Here is a 14,808-nt window from a genome sequence, read left to right as displayed (position 1 = left end):
CATGAAGAATGATAATGGAATGGTTGTCAGTTGTATGAATGGAAATAGTGTACTTACAACTGAAAAAATTCTAAAAAATAAATTACCTTGTGCTTTTAAAATTCAAGTGGAACAATTACTAAAACCCAAAATAAAAATAGTTGGAATAGATAATTATGAAAAAATTGACAATCAAAAAAATTGAACAAGATATAAATAACAGGAATTTCAGCAATTTTAGCACCAAAGGTCAAGTTTTACACATGTACTCCAATAAAAATACTGGAATGGATACAATTATTGTGGAAGTTTCATCTGAAATTTATATACATCTAAAAGAAAGCAACAATCAAATTTTTGTAGGATATCAAAATTGTAGAATTTATGATATGATAAATCTTAGATCTTGCTTCAAGTGTGGTAGATTTGGACATACTGGAAAGAAATGTAGAAACAAAGTTATATGCCTAAAGTGTTCTGATAAACATGAAACTAACATGTGCTCAAGTCAAGAAGTAAGGTGTCCAAATTGTATTTATAACAATAGTAAATACAAATCTAATTATAACATTAATCATTCTGTTATGGACTTGAACATGTGTCAAATATATAAAAATAGAGTAAAAAGGTTAATTGAGATGATTGATTATTCTATGACACTTGAATTACAGACATGGAACAATACAAATATACAGGCACATCTTCCTACTACATCAATAACTAGACTACACAAAAGTCCCTTGTACACTTTATATAAGCAACAGAATTATCCAGCTGCATAAATATGCAGTGGTCAGCGGAAAAGAGGTTAACAACTGATTCAAATGACAATGGAGAATAGGATAGATGTTATTGAAAGTATAAAACACAAAAATCTTGTGAGAAAATCAACATATTATGATCTTGAACCTCTCAACAGAAATATGTATGATGATAGATTAATTAATATTATACCTGAACATAAGAAGCTTAAATGCCAATCATGAAAAATTTTAAATTTTTGTTGAGAGTTATCAACTATGCCTTATATCATTATTTGTACTGAAACTTGGAATCTTGAAAATTTTGAATGTTTCTGTTTCACAGGGTATAGAATATATTACAATAATAGTAGGATTGACAAATCGGATGGTGTTGTTATATACATGAGAGAACATTTAATGGATAATACTGAAATTATAGAAATAGACAGACTTGAAGTTCTATTTACAAGTGTGAAAATTGATGAGTTGAGCAACTTTGAGATATCAGCAATATATAGATCACATGATATGCCTAAACTTGAATTTTTTAATAATATAAAGAAATTATTAAATCAGAAGAAAAATCTCAAAAATCATATAATCGTTGAAGATTATAATATTGATTTGCTAGAATATAATGATATAAGTCAGGAAGTTTTAAACAGTTTTCTTGGGAATGGATATATACCCAGTTTTCATGGGGTAACAAGACCATCCGATAATGAAAACAATAGATCGTGCATTGACAATGTGTTCATCAAAACTGCATCATTAATCTTGAGGACATTAAAACTTGAAAGCTCGATGACAGACCATTACCTGTTATTTGGGTCTTTGAATAAATGGAAACAATAAAAACAACTGGTATAAGATATAACTTAAATATGGGAAACTCAAAAATTATGCTGAAACAGTTAGTTAATTGGAATACCATAAATTTGATGCAAGATCCAATCCAGATGAAGCAACTGATAATCTCTTAATGGCAATAAGGAAATGTATTGATGATACAAAATATATTAGTCAAGTTAAAAAAGGTAAAAATAAAATACCTAGAAAGGATTGAATTACTACAGGAATAATAAACTATGGAAGAATAAACTATATAAGATATGGAAATTAGAGCCAACGAATGAAAACTTGAAAACTGAATACAAAAACTATAATAAAACGTTAAAATCATAAAAATGGCTAAAATAAATTTTGATAATAAATTAGTGGAAAAAAATTGTAATAATATTAGGAATTTATGGAAATTTGTAAACTCAAAACTTGGAAATAAGGTAAATAAAAATAATGAAATAAATTACATTTACATTTACAATTTACATTTATGATGATGATAGCAAGAACAAAATTGAAAAACCTGAGGAAATTGCAAATATCATAAATACATATTTTTGTGGAATTTTGGAGATAATTTTTTTTAAGCAAAAAAATTTTATAATCGTTGAATATGAATATGAAACTACTCCCTGTGAATGAAAAAACGATATTTATTAAATGTATTGATGAGATAGAAATACAACAAGTCATTAAGGATCTGAAATTAAAAAATGGAGGAGTAGATAATATTAATACAAAATCAATTAAGATATTAGCTTATTATATAGCTGAACCTTTTGCTTGCATATTTAATCAGTGTAAAGAGAAGGATGTGTGGCCTGAAGCTCTAAAGAGAGCTGAAGTTATACCGATCTATAAAGCAGATCCTAAATGTAATATGAGTAACTATATCTCTAATATCAAATCTGGGAAAAGTCTTTGAGAAAATAATTAATAAAAGGATTTACAATTTTGTATCTGAATGTAAAATACTAAAGAATATTTTAAAAAGAATAAAGGAACTAAATGATGCCCTCAGCTATATAACTAATAAACTATATAATGAATTGGATAAAAGTAATCCAATGGCTGTTAAATTTTTGGATCTAGCTTAAGCATTTGAAACTGTAGACCACCAAATTTTATTGGAAAAGCTTTATAGATATGGTATCAGGGGAAAAACTTTGAAACTTATGGAAAGTTATTTAAATAATAGGCAGCAGAATGTTAGAGTTGGAGTAGCCAAAAGTGATTATAGGAAGATATCAATAGGTGTTCCTTAGGTATATCTTAGGACCCCTATTATTTATGTTGTATATCAGTGATGTTCTCATGGATATGATGAAAGTGCGGTTTTGTCATATGCAGATGAAGCAGCTATAATTGCAACTGGCAAAAATTGAATTGAAGTTGAAAGAAAAATGAATGAATGTAGTCAAGATGGTATTTATGACTTTTGGAACCTATAGTGATAGTGTACCCATGGAAATGAATGTACAAATCAAAGGTGTTAAGCTGAAAAGAGTTGAATATTGTAAATATTTAGGAATGATTATTGAATTTAACCTGAAATGGAATAAACACGTTGAGTACATAATCAAAAAGACTAAATACCTAGTATTTATATTTTATAAGCTATTGAGAATCATGAACACAAAAACGTTAAAAATGATATATTATGTCTTTTTCCATAGCTTAATTAATTATGGAATTACTGCATGGGGTGGTGCATATAAAACGTGCACAAACTTAATGCAGTCCTTCCAGAAAAGAATATTGAGAATTATGAATACTTTTAGTGATAAATTACCTATGAATATTGAACAGATGTTTTTTCTTACCAATCACTAAATTACAACTACATTGAATTACAAGATAAATTAACCAATTCCAATAGTACAACGAGAAATAAATATATTCCAATGTCGAGAATAAATAAGTCTATTAGTGTCAAAAGCAGTGTTATATCAAAGCTATAAAAATATTTAATCTACTGCCAAATTATCTCAAAATATTAGTAGGAAATAAGCGTACTGTAAGCAGAAAACTTAAGGAATGGATTAGAATGAATGTATAAGTTTTATATTTTTTTAAATACTCAACAGGGCCCTTTAACTTGTTAAAATGCCCTAGTTGAATTTTTCAAATTCTGTGCTTAAATTATTTTGGTTATTACTTTAGGAAATATTTATAAGATGTATATCTGTTGTGTTTTAGTTATTAACTTAATTTTGTTTTAGTATGTAAGTTCCAGTCCTGCAAACAGGTAATCGGTCACTATTACCTCTGCAGATGAACTGATGTTTATTGACTGGTGAAATAAATAAAATATTTTATTTAATAATTCTTTAATTATTAATTAATTGATATCAGCAATGACTGATTATAATACTGTAACTGGGAATGATATCAGATTTGTAAAAAATTTTAAGTCAGTTGGGTTATGGAAAGCAGGTAAAAAATTTATTGCAAGATTTGATCCAGGAAGAACAAACAGTGAGAGTTAAATAAAATGTTCAAAACAGATACAGTTTAACTTTTTAAATAAAAATTTAGAAATAGCAGAAACAAATAGAGATGGAAAATATATATATTTTTGAGAATATATATATATTTTTTAATTTTGTTTTTGATTATTTGTTTTTTTTTTTAGAATATATATGTCTCTATAAATAAAAGATAATTTTCGATTTGTGTGTGCCTAAGTATATTTGTATAACTCAAAATATACTTGACCAATTTTGCTGAAAATTTCACAATTTATCATTATTTGTCCTGGGAGTGTTAACATGTTATTAGTTCCACTAACAACATTAATAACATAAATTTAATCACATAATAATTTCAGAGGAAGTTGATATTGACAGACAACAATTGATGTAGATAATGACAATTGATATAAATGATAACTCTCGATATATACAATGACATTAAATTTATTAAAGGAAATTTAGGTTATTTATTTTTACATTTTTTGGTGAGGTTTGAATGTGGTAAAAATTTTGACAGTAGTGAAGCATTGCTGGATATATCAGTATATATTTAGATAAATACATAGTTATTTTTACTAAATATTAGAGATTTAGTTTGATCAATACAAACTGATAGTACAGAAATGACCAATCTGTAAGGAAATTGGCTACCAAAAAAAATGGATTCTTGATCTCCCATAACAGGAAACAGTACTAATATACCGATTGGGCCAGAAGTTGCTACCCATTGTAAATATTAAGATAATCTTGTTTCTGATCTTCTGATCGATTTTAAATTACCACCTTTTGTTTTCATCAGATAGTTATTTGCACAAACACCAGAGTGCTCTGCTATTCAATCAAACATCTGTTGTATACATCTGTTAAGTTGATTGGACATTGTTGATTCTAACTTGTTGTGAAGATGTTTACTAATGAAGAAAGAGTTTTTGCTTTAAAAACTGGGTACAAAGGTGTTTATAATTAATAATAAATATGGAATAATTTTTTCAACACTGTTCCACTGACACGGAAGGCTGTCTACAGTTTACGAAAATGTTATGAGAGAAATGCATCTGCAAGAAGACTTCCCCAGGTAAGGTAGGCCATCATTAAGTGATGAAACTAAGCTTAAATTTTTACAAGTGGTTATCCGAGCCCAAAAAGTCTACTCATAGGTTAACACTTGAACAGAATACTTATAGAACTTCTGTTTGGAGAATTTTACACAAGGCTAAATTCAAACATTACATACCTTGCCTTGTAAATGGTTTATTGGAAGATGATCCTTATCATAGGCTTCAATTTTACAAGGCAATGTTAAATGAAGTAAGAGAATATGATGGAGTTGTTTTCTAAGATATTTTGGAGTGATGAGGCGACTTTCAAATTAACAGGCCACATCAACAGACATAACTGTTCCTATTAGTATTCAGAGAACCATAGAATTGTTTTTGAGAGGTAGCTAATTCAACCTGGTGTTACCATTTGGGGTGGTATCTCATGTTGTGGAGTAATTGGGCCTTGGTTTTTTGATAGAATAGTAACTGGAGAGAAGTACATGGAAATGTAGGCAATCTATGCCATTCTAGGGCTATAAATGAACTACAACTTCAACTTATTTTACTTTCAACATGATGGAGCCCCACCCCAATACACAACAGTTGTTCAAAACTACGTTGATGAGTTATTTGGTGGGAAAGTTATTGGATGGCGTGGGACAATAGAAATGCCACCCATATCTTCAGACCTTAGACCCATGGATTTTTTCTTTTGGGAAATTGTTAAAGATTAAATCTATGCTAAAAACCGCAAACAATTAATGACTTGAAAGATACTATTCAAAATGATTTTGAAGAAATAGATTCCAATACATGACTTTGCAAACAAGAATGCTTAAGCATTCCCAGGTCTTCTGCAGAAATGTGTTGACAAAGATGGAAAACAACTCAAGAAACAATGTATTAAACAATTATGTAGCTTCAATAAAGTGTTAGTAAGTTATGAATTCAATTTGTTTTTATTTTGTATTCAAATAAATGACCTTTATGATAGGTAGTGACTTTTGACCTACATGGTATATTAAAGTAACAAAAAATTGCTGTTTTAATTTTTTTATATATGATGATTCATCATCACTGAGAACTGTAAAGTACTACTTAAGATAAGTATAAGTGTCTTTACTCACTGATCTGACTGTATTTTAGTGATTAAAAAAAAATAAAAAATATATATATATATTTAAAATAATTAATCATAGCATTCATACCATTTATTTAGTATTAATAAATTAGTCCTCTAAAACAGACTAAAAAACATTTTAATCTATTAGGTAGTTAATATTGATTTACAGTTTAGTCTTATTTATCTAGAGTTCTAGATTATCTGAACCGATTCACCATCAGAATGTTTTAAATATGTCATAAATGTTTAAACTACATTTTTCTCATAATTTAATCTATTTTTTTAATTTCAATTCGGAACAGTACTGTAAAAGATTAACAGCTGAATAATAAAATAAATAAATTTATTTTTTTAAATTGGAAAATATACAACAGCCTAAGCTGTTTATAATAGCCTAAGTCTATTATTAATAAAGTTTGAATTTTATTATTATATATATTAAAAAAAAATATTCATAATCATCTAAATATAAAACTCATTTTAACCATGAAATTTCATTAATCTTGATCGCATTCACAGTCCCATCTAGTTTGGATGAATGGGGTTATTCTTTATATATATTTATAAGTATATATTCTATATATTGACAATTCTCATATAATGAAATATAAAAATTTAGATGAAATGTCCATATATTCTTTTTTACACCCATAAAAGTTAAATGTTATATTATTCCAATAAAATTCAATTATAATATTTTTAATAGTAATAATAATAAACAGCACGATTATTATAGAAAATTAAACATTAACAATATACCATCATTTAATCTTTTATTTATAGAATAACATTCTATAAATTATACATTCTATATAACATTCTACATTATATTATATCATATAATATAATATTATATCATATACATTACTTATAAATATTTTTTATTATACAATAATGTTCAATAGTATTATAAAGTGTACTTATCAAAAAAATTTATATAAATGATATGTTATTTTTCTAATACTTAAATTGTCTGAAAATGACTTTTGGTTTCTTTTTTCTCAGAGATAACTTATTTTACTCTATTATTATTATTCTTTGTCCAATTATCTAAAATTTTATTTTTAATACCACAATTTAAATATTGATAAAATTTAATCTCTTTTAATTTAAATCTCTTTAAATTTAAATATTTTTTGTATTGATATAACAAATTTTTAAATATGGTAAATTTAATATAATTCTTTAAGTTATTGCATAGATTTAAATACAAAATTAATTTTATCATTACATCATATTTTAGTAAAACCTCTTCCTCCTTAGCAGAACATTAATTTATGGACAACCAATTTTATGATTTCAATTTTCATTCATAATTTTATTATTGTTTTACATCAATTCTTTGTTTTAACGTTTTTAGAACATAATTATATTCCTTTTAAATTGAAAAAACTACTCACTAGTAAATTAATTAAAGGTGCATCCAAAAGAAGTGCTTTTTGGAGTTGTTCTTGTAGTTTTCTAAAATAATTTTAATTATAATATTAAATTTTTAGTTTGAATAATGTAACTTAGCTTATCAAAATTCTTTTATTTTCATTATATAAACAAACATACCCTTTACCTTAAGTTACTGAATGTTTGATCTGTACTTAACAATATTGAAATTTTTAAGGTGTGTATTAAGTTGACAGGACTTTCTTGAAAATTTAATAAATTTAAGTATTTAAAAGTAGCCATCAATTAGTCAAAAATTAAATTAATAAAAATTGTTTGTAATTCAATCTTTTCAATAAATTAAAGTTTGCTGACCTGATAATAATTTGATATGAGATTTTATTAGTATGTTGTCAACAAAATTTCATGTGTATAATAATTACTAGTTTTTAGTTATAGATGTATTTTGTTTTATTCTTTTAATTTTATTTTAAAAAATAACAAGGTTTCATTCACACAAAGTCTAGGTAGCAGTGCTGCTTAGATTACTCGAGTTAGATTGTATATGTTAATAAATAGTAAGGTTGATTATTTAGAACATTTTCCCATTTCTGCCTTTGAATTCTCTTAAAATAATTTCAATGGACTGCAGCCAATTAAAATCCTTTGCTTCATCACTGTAACCATTTATTGCATATTCAATTTTAATATCCCCAAGGCAAGGTATCAGTTATTCCATATTTCTCTTATAGTGTCATCCTTTTATCATAATCAAACTGAAACTTCTTCGTGATCTTTTTATTTACAAGATGTTTAGACTTTACTTCTCTCATTATTTGATTGCAAATTACAGTTACAGATTCAGTTTCTCTTTCAACCACTTTACGCGTAACATTCATATCCAACACTTTTGAATTTGTATAGTTCAAAGTAAACCCTTTTATTTTAGTCACACACTGCCTTTTAAAGTTGTTTAACTATAACTCTTAAGACTCAATGAAAAAAATTCATTTAATCGTCACCTCATAATTCATCTATTCATTCCACTAAGCAGATCACCAGTCTCTATTGTCTCAATCCAGACTCAATGTATATAACTGAATCTTTATCACAGTACACTATTCTCACCAAGTCTATCGAACATATCAGATAGGTGAAAAAAGATCCTGACATATGGTTGAACTACCACTTCCCAACTATTTCATATTTACCCTAAATAGACACTAATATAATTATATGGAAATTGTAAGTAGTTGAAAAAGTAAGAGAAAAATCTGTGTAAATTAATAGGGGACGTTAAAGAAATTGTATTATTTTATAGTAAAATTTATAAATATGACTGTTCAAAAGGTGAACAAATGAAGTTCCCACTACTTTAAAGGACTTGTTCAGATTGGATTTAAAAAAGGTGAGCGAGTCAGTAATAATTAACAGACTAATATAACATGTTAATAATTAACAGAAAATATAGGAAATCTTGTTACTGAAGTAGCTGACAAATTACACACGAAACTACCAGAAAGAGTAAGGTTTGTTTAAAACGCAAAACAATTTACCAAACTTTAAAACAATTAACTTACCTTTTCTGCAACAACACAATGATTTGAAAAATCTTAGATGCAAAAGATGGCGAGCTTAAAAACAGAACATTAATGGTTAAAAAAAAATTTGTGGAGCTTGCAACAGCTACTTACATGGTTAGTCTTCCAAGTAGAAGTTAGCAGGACACAGTGTTAAAACTAAAAAGCCTAGTCTTTATAGCAAACAAGAACTTGTAAAATTAAAACAGCTTTTAACAGAAGAACTTGCTGCCATATTTGACAGATACAAGGAGAGATTTATATTGATTCCTTACAAAGTGGAACTTGCTGATGTTAAAATAGAACAACTTTTAGAAGATCCATCAGGAATTTTGTCTAAGATTAGAGAGGACAATTATTTCTTCTGGATTTGGACATTGCACAGGATTTTATTGGCACATTTAGTAAAAGAGAAATGTAAAAATAATTATGTGAAAATTAAAATTTACTATAGTTGACGATGTGTTTAATTAGTTTACAGTAATTGTAAAAAATGACAAAACTGTAGGGCTGAATTGCTTGACTTGGATTAATATGAGAGCTAAGATCTATAACAAGTTTATTTGCCGATTAACTTCTGCTGGTGTAAATAAATGATTGAGTAACCACATTTTAAATTTGTTACACTGTCCAGATAATAAACTAGTTCACCTAGTTTATTATCAGTACTTTTTGAACAGTCATATTTATAAATTTTACTACAAAAAATACAATTTCTTTAACAATCCCCTATTAATTTCCACATTTCTTTCTCTTACTTTTTCAACTACTTACAATATCTGTATTATTAGTATCCATTTAGGGTAAATGAAGTTGGGAGGTGGTGGTTCAATTAAACGCCAGGATCTTTTTTTATTTATCTGAATATGCTTGTTATGGTTTCAATGTGTTGTGGTCCATTGAAATTATTTTATAATAATTTAAAGCGGCAAGTAAAATATGTGTACAGTAATGTCAAAATTATTTTAAAGTGAAATTGAAGTCAGAAGTTAAAAAAATGTTCCAATTCATTAACCTTACTACTTTAATATTTAATTTATACTATAGTATTTATATGGTAATAAACTGAAATATTTATTTAAAAAATAAAGTTACCAAAAATAGCAATTAGCAATAGCATATTGCTAATTTATTAACAAATAAAAACCAGCTTATCGCAATATAAATTATATTTCAATGTATACATTCCTACTTGGTTATCAAAATGACAGTAGTGCAGTTGTACCTTGTTGTTATGTCAACATATCCTCGATTTATTTAAGAAATTAGGTTGTAGTGATAAAACAAATTAATTTGTTCACTTATATTTAATATATGGTCTTGAACAAGTTAAATTTCATTAACTATACTGGAATTCTATTTATTTTAAAGGCCCTGTCAATTTAATATAAAGTTAATTTCTTTAAATAATTGAACTTTAATAGACTTATTAATTTCAAATTTAATTTATAATCAATAAAATTAAATAATAGTTTAATTTACTAATTTTTAAAGTGGCGTTACAACTTAATGTAATGTATGCATTTTTTAAAAGGTTAATTTAAATATATATATTTAATAATAATAATAATTAATTAATGAAACTATTTGGTTTCTTTCTGTTTCTAATTAATATATTTACAGTTATTAATTTTTAATCATTTAAAAAATTCTAACAGTGTTTAATTTATTTTTATGATGAAATTAAGAAAGAAATAGCTTACATTATTAAAGTTTTAATAAAATATTATAAGCAATTACAAGTTTAAATTAAAATGCATCATCAGATTCCTTAGTATTTTATTTTATGGATACCAGTAATTATTAAGACAGAAAGGAACATTATATAAAGATAGAAAAAAAATCAGAGAAATTATCAAACGTAGTTGATTTGTTTGGAATTTCTATTCAGGATGATGACTACAAAGATATTTAACTAAGAGTATAATTAATTAATTACACATTTCAAATATGCAGGTGGGCAGGAAGAGTAAAAGAGTATTAAATATTTAACAATATAGATTAGTATTCATTGTATAATTCTTCGTTCAAATAACATTTTAATCAAAATCATTATTGAACTTATCTTTCTAGTACAGAAATTACTACTAAATTAATTTTAACTAGATATATATTTATATTTGATATTTATTTTATTAAATGTAAACTTAAAAAAAAACAAAAAAAAAGCCATTAAACATATTTACAAGAACATTCACTCTTTTTAATATATGTGTGCATATATGTATGTAGATATTACATGCACTCACTCATACTGTTAGATGCATGCATTTATGTAGATGATAAATACATTCTTTTTTTTTTTTAAAGATACAGAGGTAAATATATATAATATGAAATATATTAATACAATAATTAATTGAAAAATTCTATAATTACATAATTCTATAGAAAATTTAGAAATTATGCTTGATACGTACAACAAATTAATTTACAATGAAATGTAACTTAAATTTAATTCTTGTCTGTTGTACCTGTGTAAATTTCTGTTATCTTGGTTTCTCATTTGTTTTTTTATTTTTTGTTTAATGAACTGATGTTAGGTTTGCATCAAGAGTATAAAAGGGAGTTTGCATTAAGGTTATAACATCCATGTTTATTATTTAATTTTGAATTACAGTCTGAGAAACCAATTTTAATTATGCATTCTTACATACAGTGGCTGATAGTGTTTCTTTTTTTGCTTGTTTGTTATAATGGATAAATGAAAGCGCTGTTTAAATTTCATGATACTCACCATTGTTTTTTTTTTTTTTTTTTTTTTGTAAATGTTTTTCAGGAGAAAAGAATTGTAACAAAAAATTCTGATTCAGCTAAATGTAATAGAAAAAAAAAACTAAAGACCTGTTTCCACAGAGGGGATTTGTTTCAAGTATTATGTATCAGCAATTGAGGCTAAATAAAGAACTTTTTATTTTATTTTTTGTAACATTCCATCAATATTTGATGAAAGATTTTGTGTGTACTCATTTGTATACAGTATTTAAGATTTTTAAATAAGAATTTTTTATTATCTGTAGGTCACAAGTTCTTGAAAAAACGTTAGATAGAAATATACATCGCTAGGAAAAAGGTGATCGGTTGGTTACTTATGTCTGTTAGATGCCATAACTGAATAGTTTTTGATATATAACTTATGACAGGTTCTGCAAAATGGCATAGCCATTCTCATGAATAATAACCATTCTATGCCGAATATACTCAAGAAAATGAGGGAAAGTGGTCTCTTGTTGCCATCTTCATTAAGCTAATGCATAACACCATGTCGAGCTTACTTTCAGACATGCAAGTGACATTCAGTTCTATAAGCAGGGCTGGCCCTAGGCTGTAGGTAAGGAAGACAACTGCCTACAGTGGAAAAATTTAGGCGCAGCAAACCTACTTGAACTAGAGCGCAAAAAAAATATCCACAACCCACAAAAATATATTTTGATTACTTGAATCTAGAAATTAAAATTATTTACTAGTTATTAGTACAAATTTTGTTTATTGATTTAAAAGTATATTTAAATTATTTCTGAAACTAGTAGGTACTAGTTTTAGTTTGTAACTTTGTTGTTGTTAGTTCATTAAAAATGTAAATTTTGTTTTTCAGTAAAACAATTTTCTGTAAATCTGTATTAGTATTATTGTCTTAATTCAATTATATGCCATTTTTCTAGTTAACATTGCCATTCTGTGTTTTTTTTAAGCTGGGGGTGGCATTTTTTGGGTTTGCTTACAGCGGCAAAAACGCTAGGATTGGCCCTGTCTACAAGTAACAACTTTATTCTTTTCACTATAGGAACTGGTTTATAATGAATACCATTACTATAAGAGAAATCGATTAAGGTTGGTAAGCTTTGAGTATAATGAGACATTATTTTTTTAAGAAAAAAAATTATAGTCATTTTTATTTTATAGGAAATGAAAACCTTAATAAAGTTAAGTTGATGCACTTTCAAAACATTCTAAATTGTGCTTCTAGAAGATCTTTTTGGAGCCACAATGGATCTTTAATCAGTGGAATTGCAGGTAGTATTATTATTAAAAGTGGCCTGCAACTAAAATGATTTTGGACTTGTTTTTACATGTATTTTAATGAGGAAGATGAGATCAATGAAAAAGATTAGATGATTGCCAGGAATTGAAGTTAGATGTTAGTTTGTTAACTGCTACTGGCTGGTCATTATTTTCACACATTCCGCAAATGTGCCAGCTTGCATACTGATGATGAATTTAATACACTGGAAGTCCAATATTATAATACACCAGGGAACAAGTAATAGAGACTTAAACATTGTGATTGAATAAAAAAGATGAAAGTTCTCTCTGATTGCAAACAAGGATATTGAATCATCTAGTGAGTATTGGTAGGAAGGTTCCAATTACAAAATCAGAAATGTGCTTCTACACAGATTGATGGTGGAAAACATTTTAGTGGAATTTACTCGGTTTATAGAAAAGATTTAAGAATTTAAAGGAGTTATATTATTAAAATAGCTATAAGTTTTTGGTTACCCAAACAACTCTCTCTGGACTGTTGAATTTTGTAAAAATGGGCTAGCAAGAAACAGTAAGCAAGGATATCCTACATAAATGGGAAGGACTGGTTGAGAACAGTCTCTACAACGGAGATCACTCCAAACTAGGGCTGGTTTAAGGCATGGGCTACATGGGTGGCACTCATGGGCCCCACCAATTAAAGAAAAAACCTTTTTTGAAAAGTAAAAAAAAATTTATTTTGAAATAAAAATTTTTTGAAATTGTAAAAATTGAAAAATAAATTGAATAAAAAAGATATATTTTATGATCATTTCTAGATTTTGAAATCATTTTTGTGTACTTCAAGCTTTTGCGTATTGAATTTCTATTTAATCACAGTGCAGAGATTCTATGCACATTCGAATGCACTCATAGTATAGAACAAGGAGAAGAATAAAGATGAAGCAGAAATGAGTGAAATATGTGTTGAGGCTAAGATGTACAATTTGATAATTGAAAAAAAATTTACAAGAAGTTTTCCTAATACATACATCTTAACTGAAAATGTATCTCATTCTTATGACAACTAGTCTTTCTTGAGATTAAAATTATTAAAATCTAGATTGAGAGCTTCAGTAGATCAAGATCGACTAAATTGTACTAGTCTTGAAAGTGATTTATTAAGGCATATATGATGATAATGATTACTTCGAAAAGAAAGCACGAAAAGTTTTTTTATGATGATATAACATGCAAAATAATATAACTAACCAAATTTGTTTACAAAGATAGATAATTAAATTTAATACGATTAATTTTAACGATCATCTCGTGTATTAAAAGTTGAAAACATGAAAAAATATTTGTTAATGTTATTTGTGTGTATCAAATACGTATTAAGTTTATTAATAGTAAAAAAAAAAAAAAAAAAAATTTTTATCGCACAATTTTTGATGAAAAATTTATTCTTTTTATATCAGGATTCGGAAGGATAAGTCATTCCTTAACTATGCCCCTACCAAGCCCATCCTCGGCTTCACTCAAGCTTAGTCCGGCCCTGCTCCAAACTATGAAGCACATCCTAACAAGTGGTACAGTAAGAGAGATCATTAAGACATTGTCTGCTTTTTTGACCCAGCTTGAAGCACATGACATTAATTGTTAATAAAAATAGAATTCTTTCAT

The sequence above is a fragment of the Lycorma delicatula genome, chromosome 4, assembly GCF_047948215.1.
Source record: "Lycorma delicatula isolate Av1 chromosome 4, ASM4794821v1, whole genome shotgun sequence".
In the NCBI taxonomy this organism is placed as follows: Eukaryota; Metazoa; Arthropoda; class Insecta; order Hemiptera; family Fulgoridae; genus Lycorma; species Lycorma delicatula.
The sequence above is the reverse complement of the archived record's forward strand: the minus strand, read 5'-3'. Positions refer to the sequence as shown.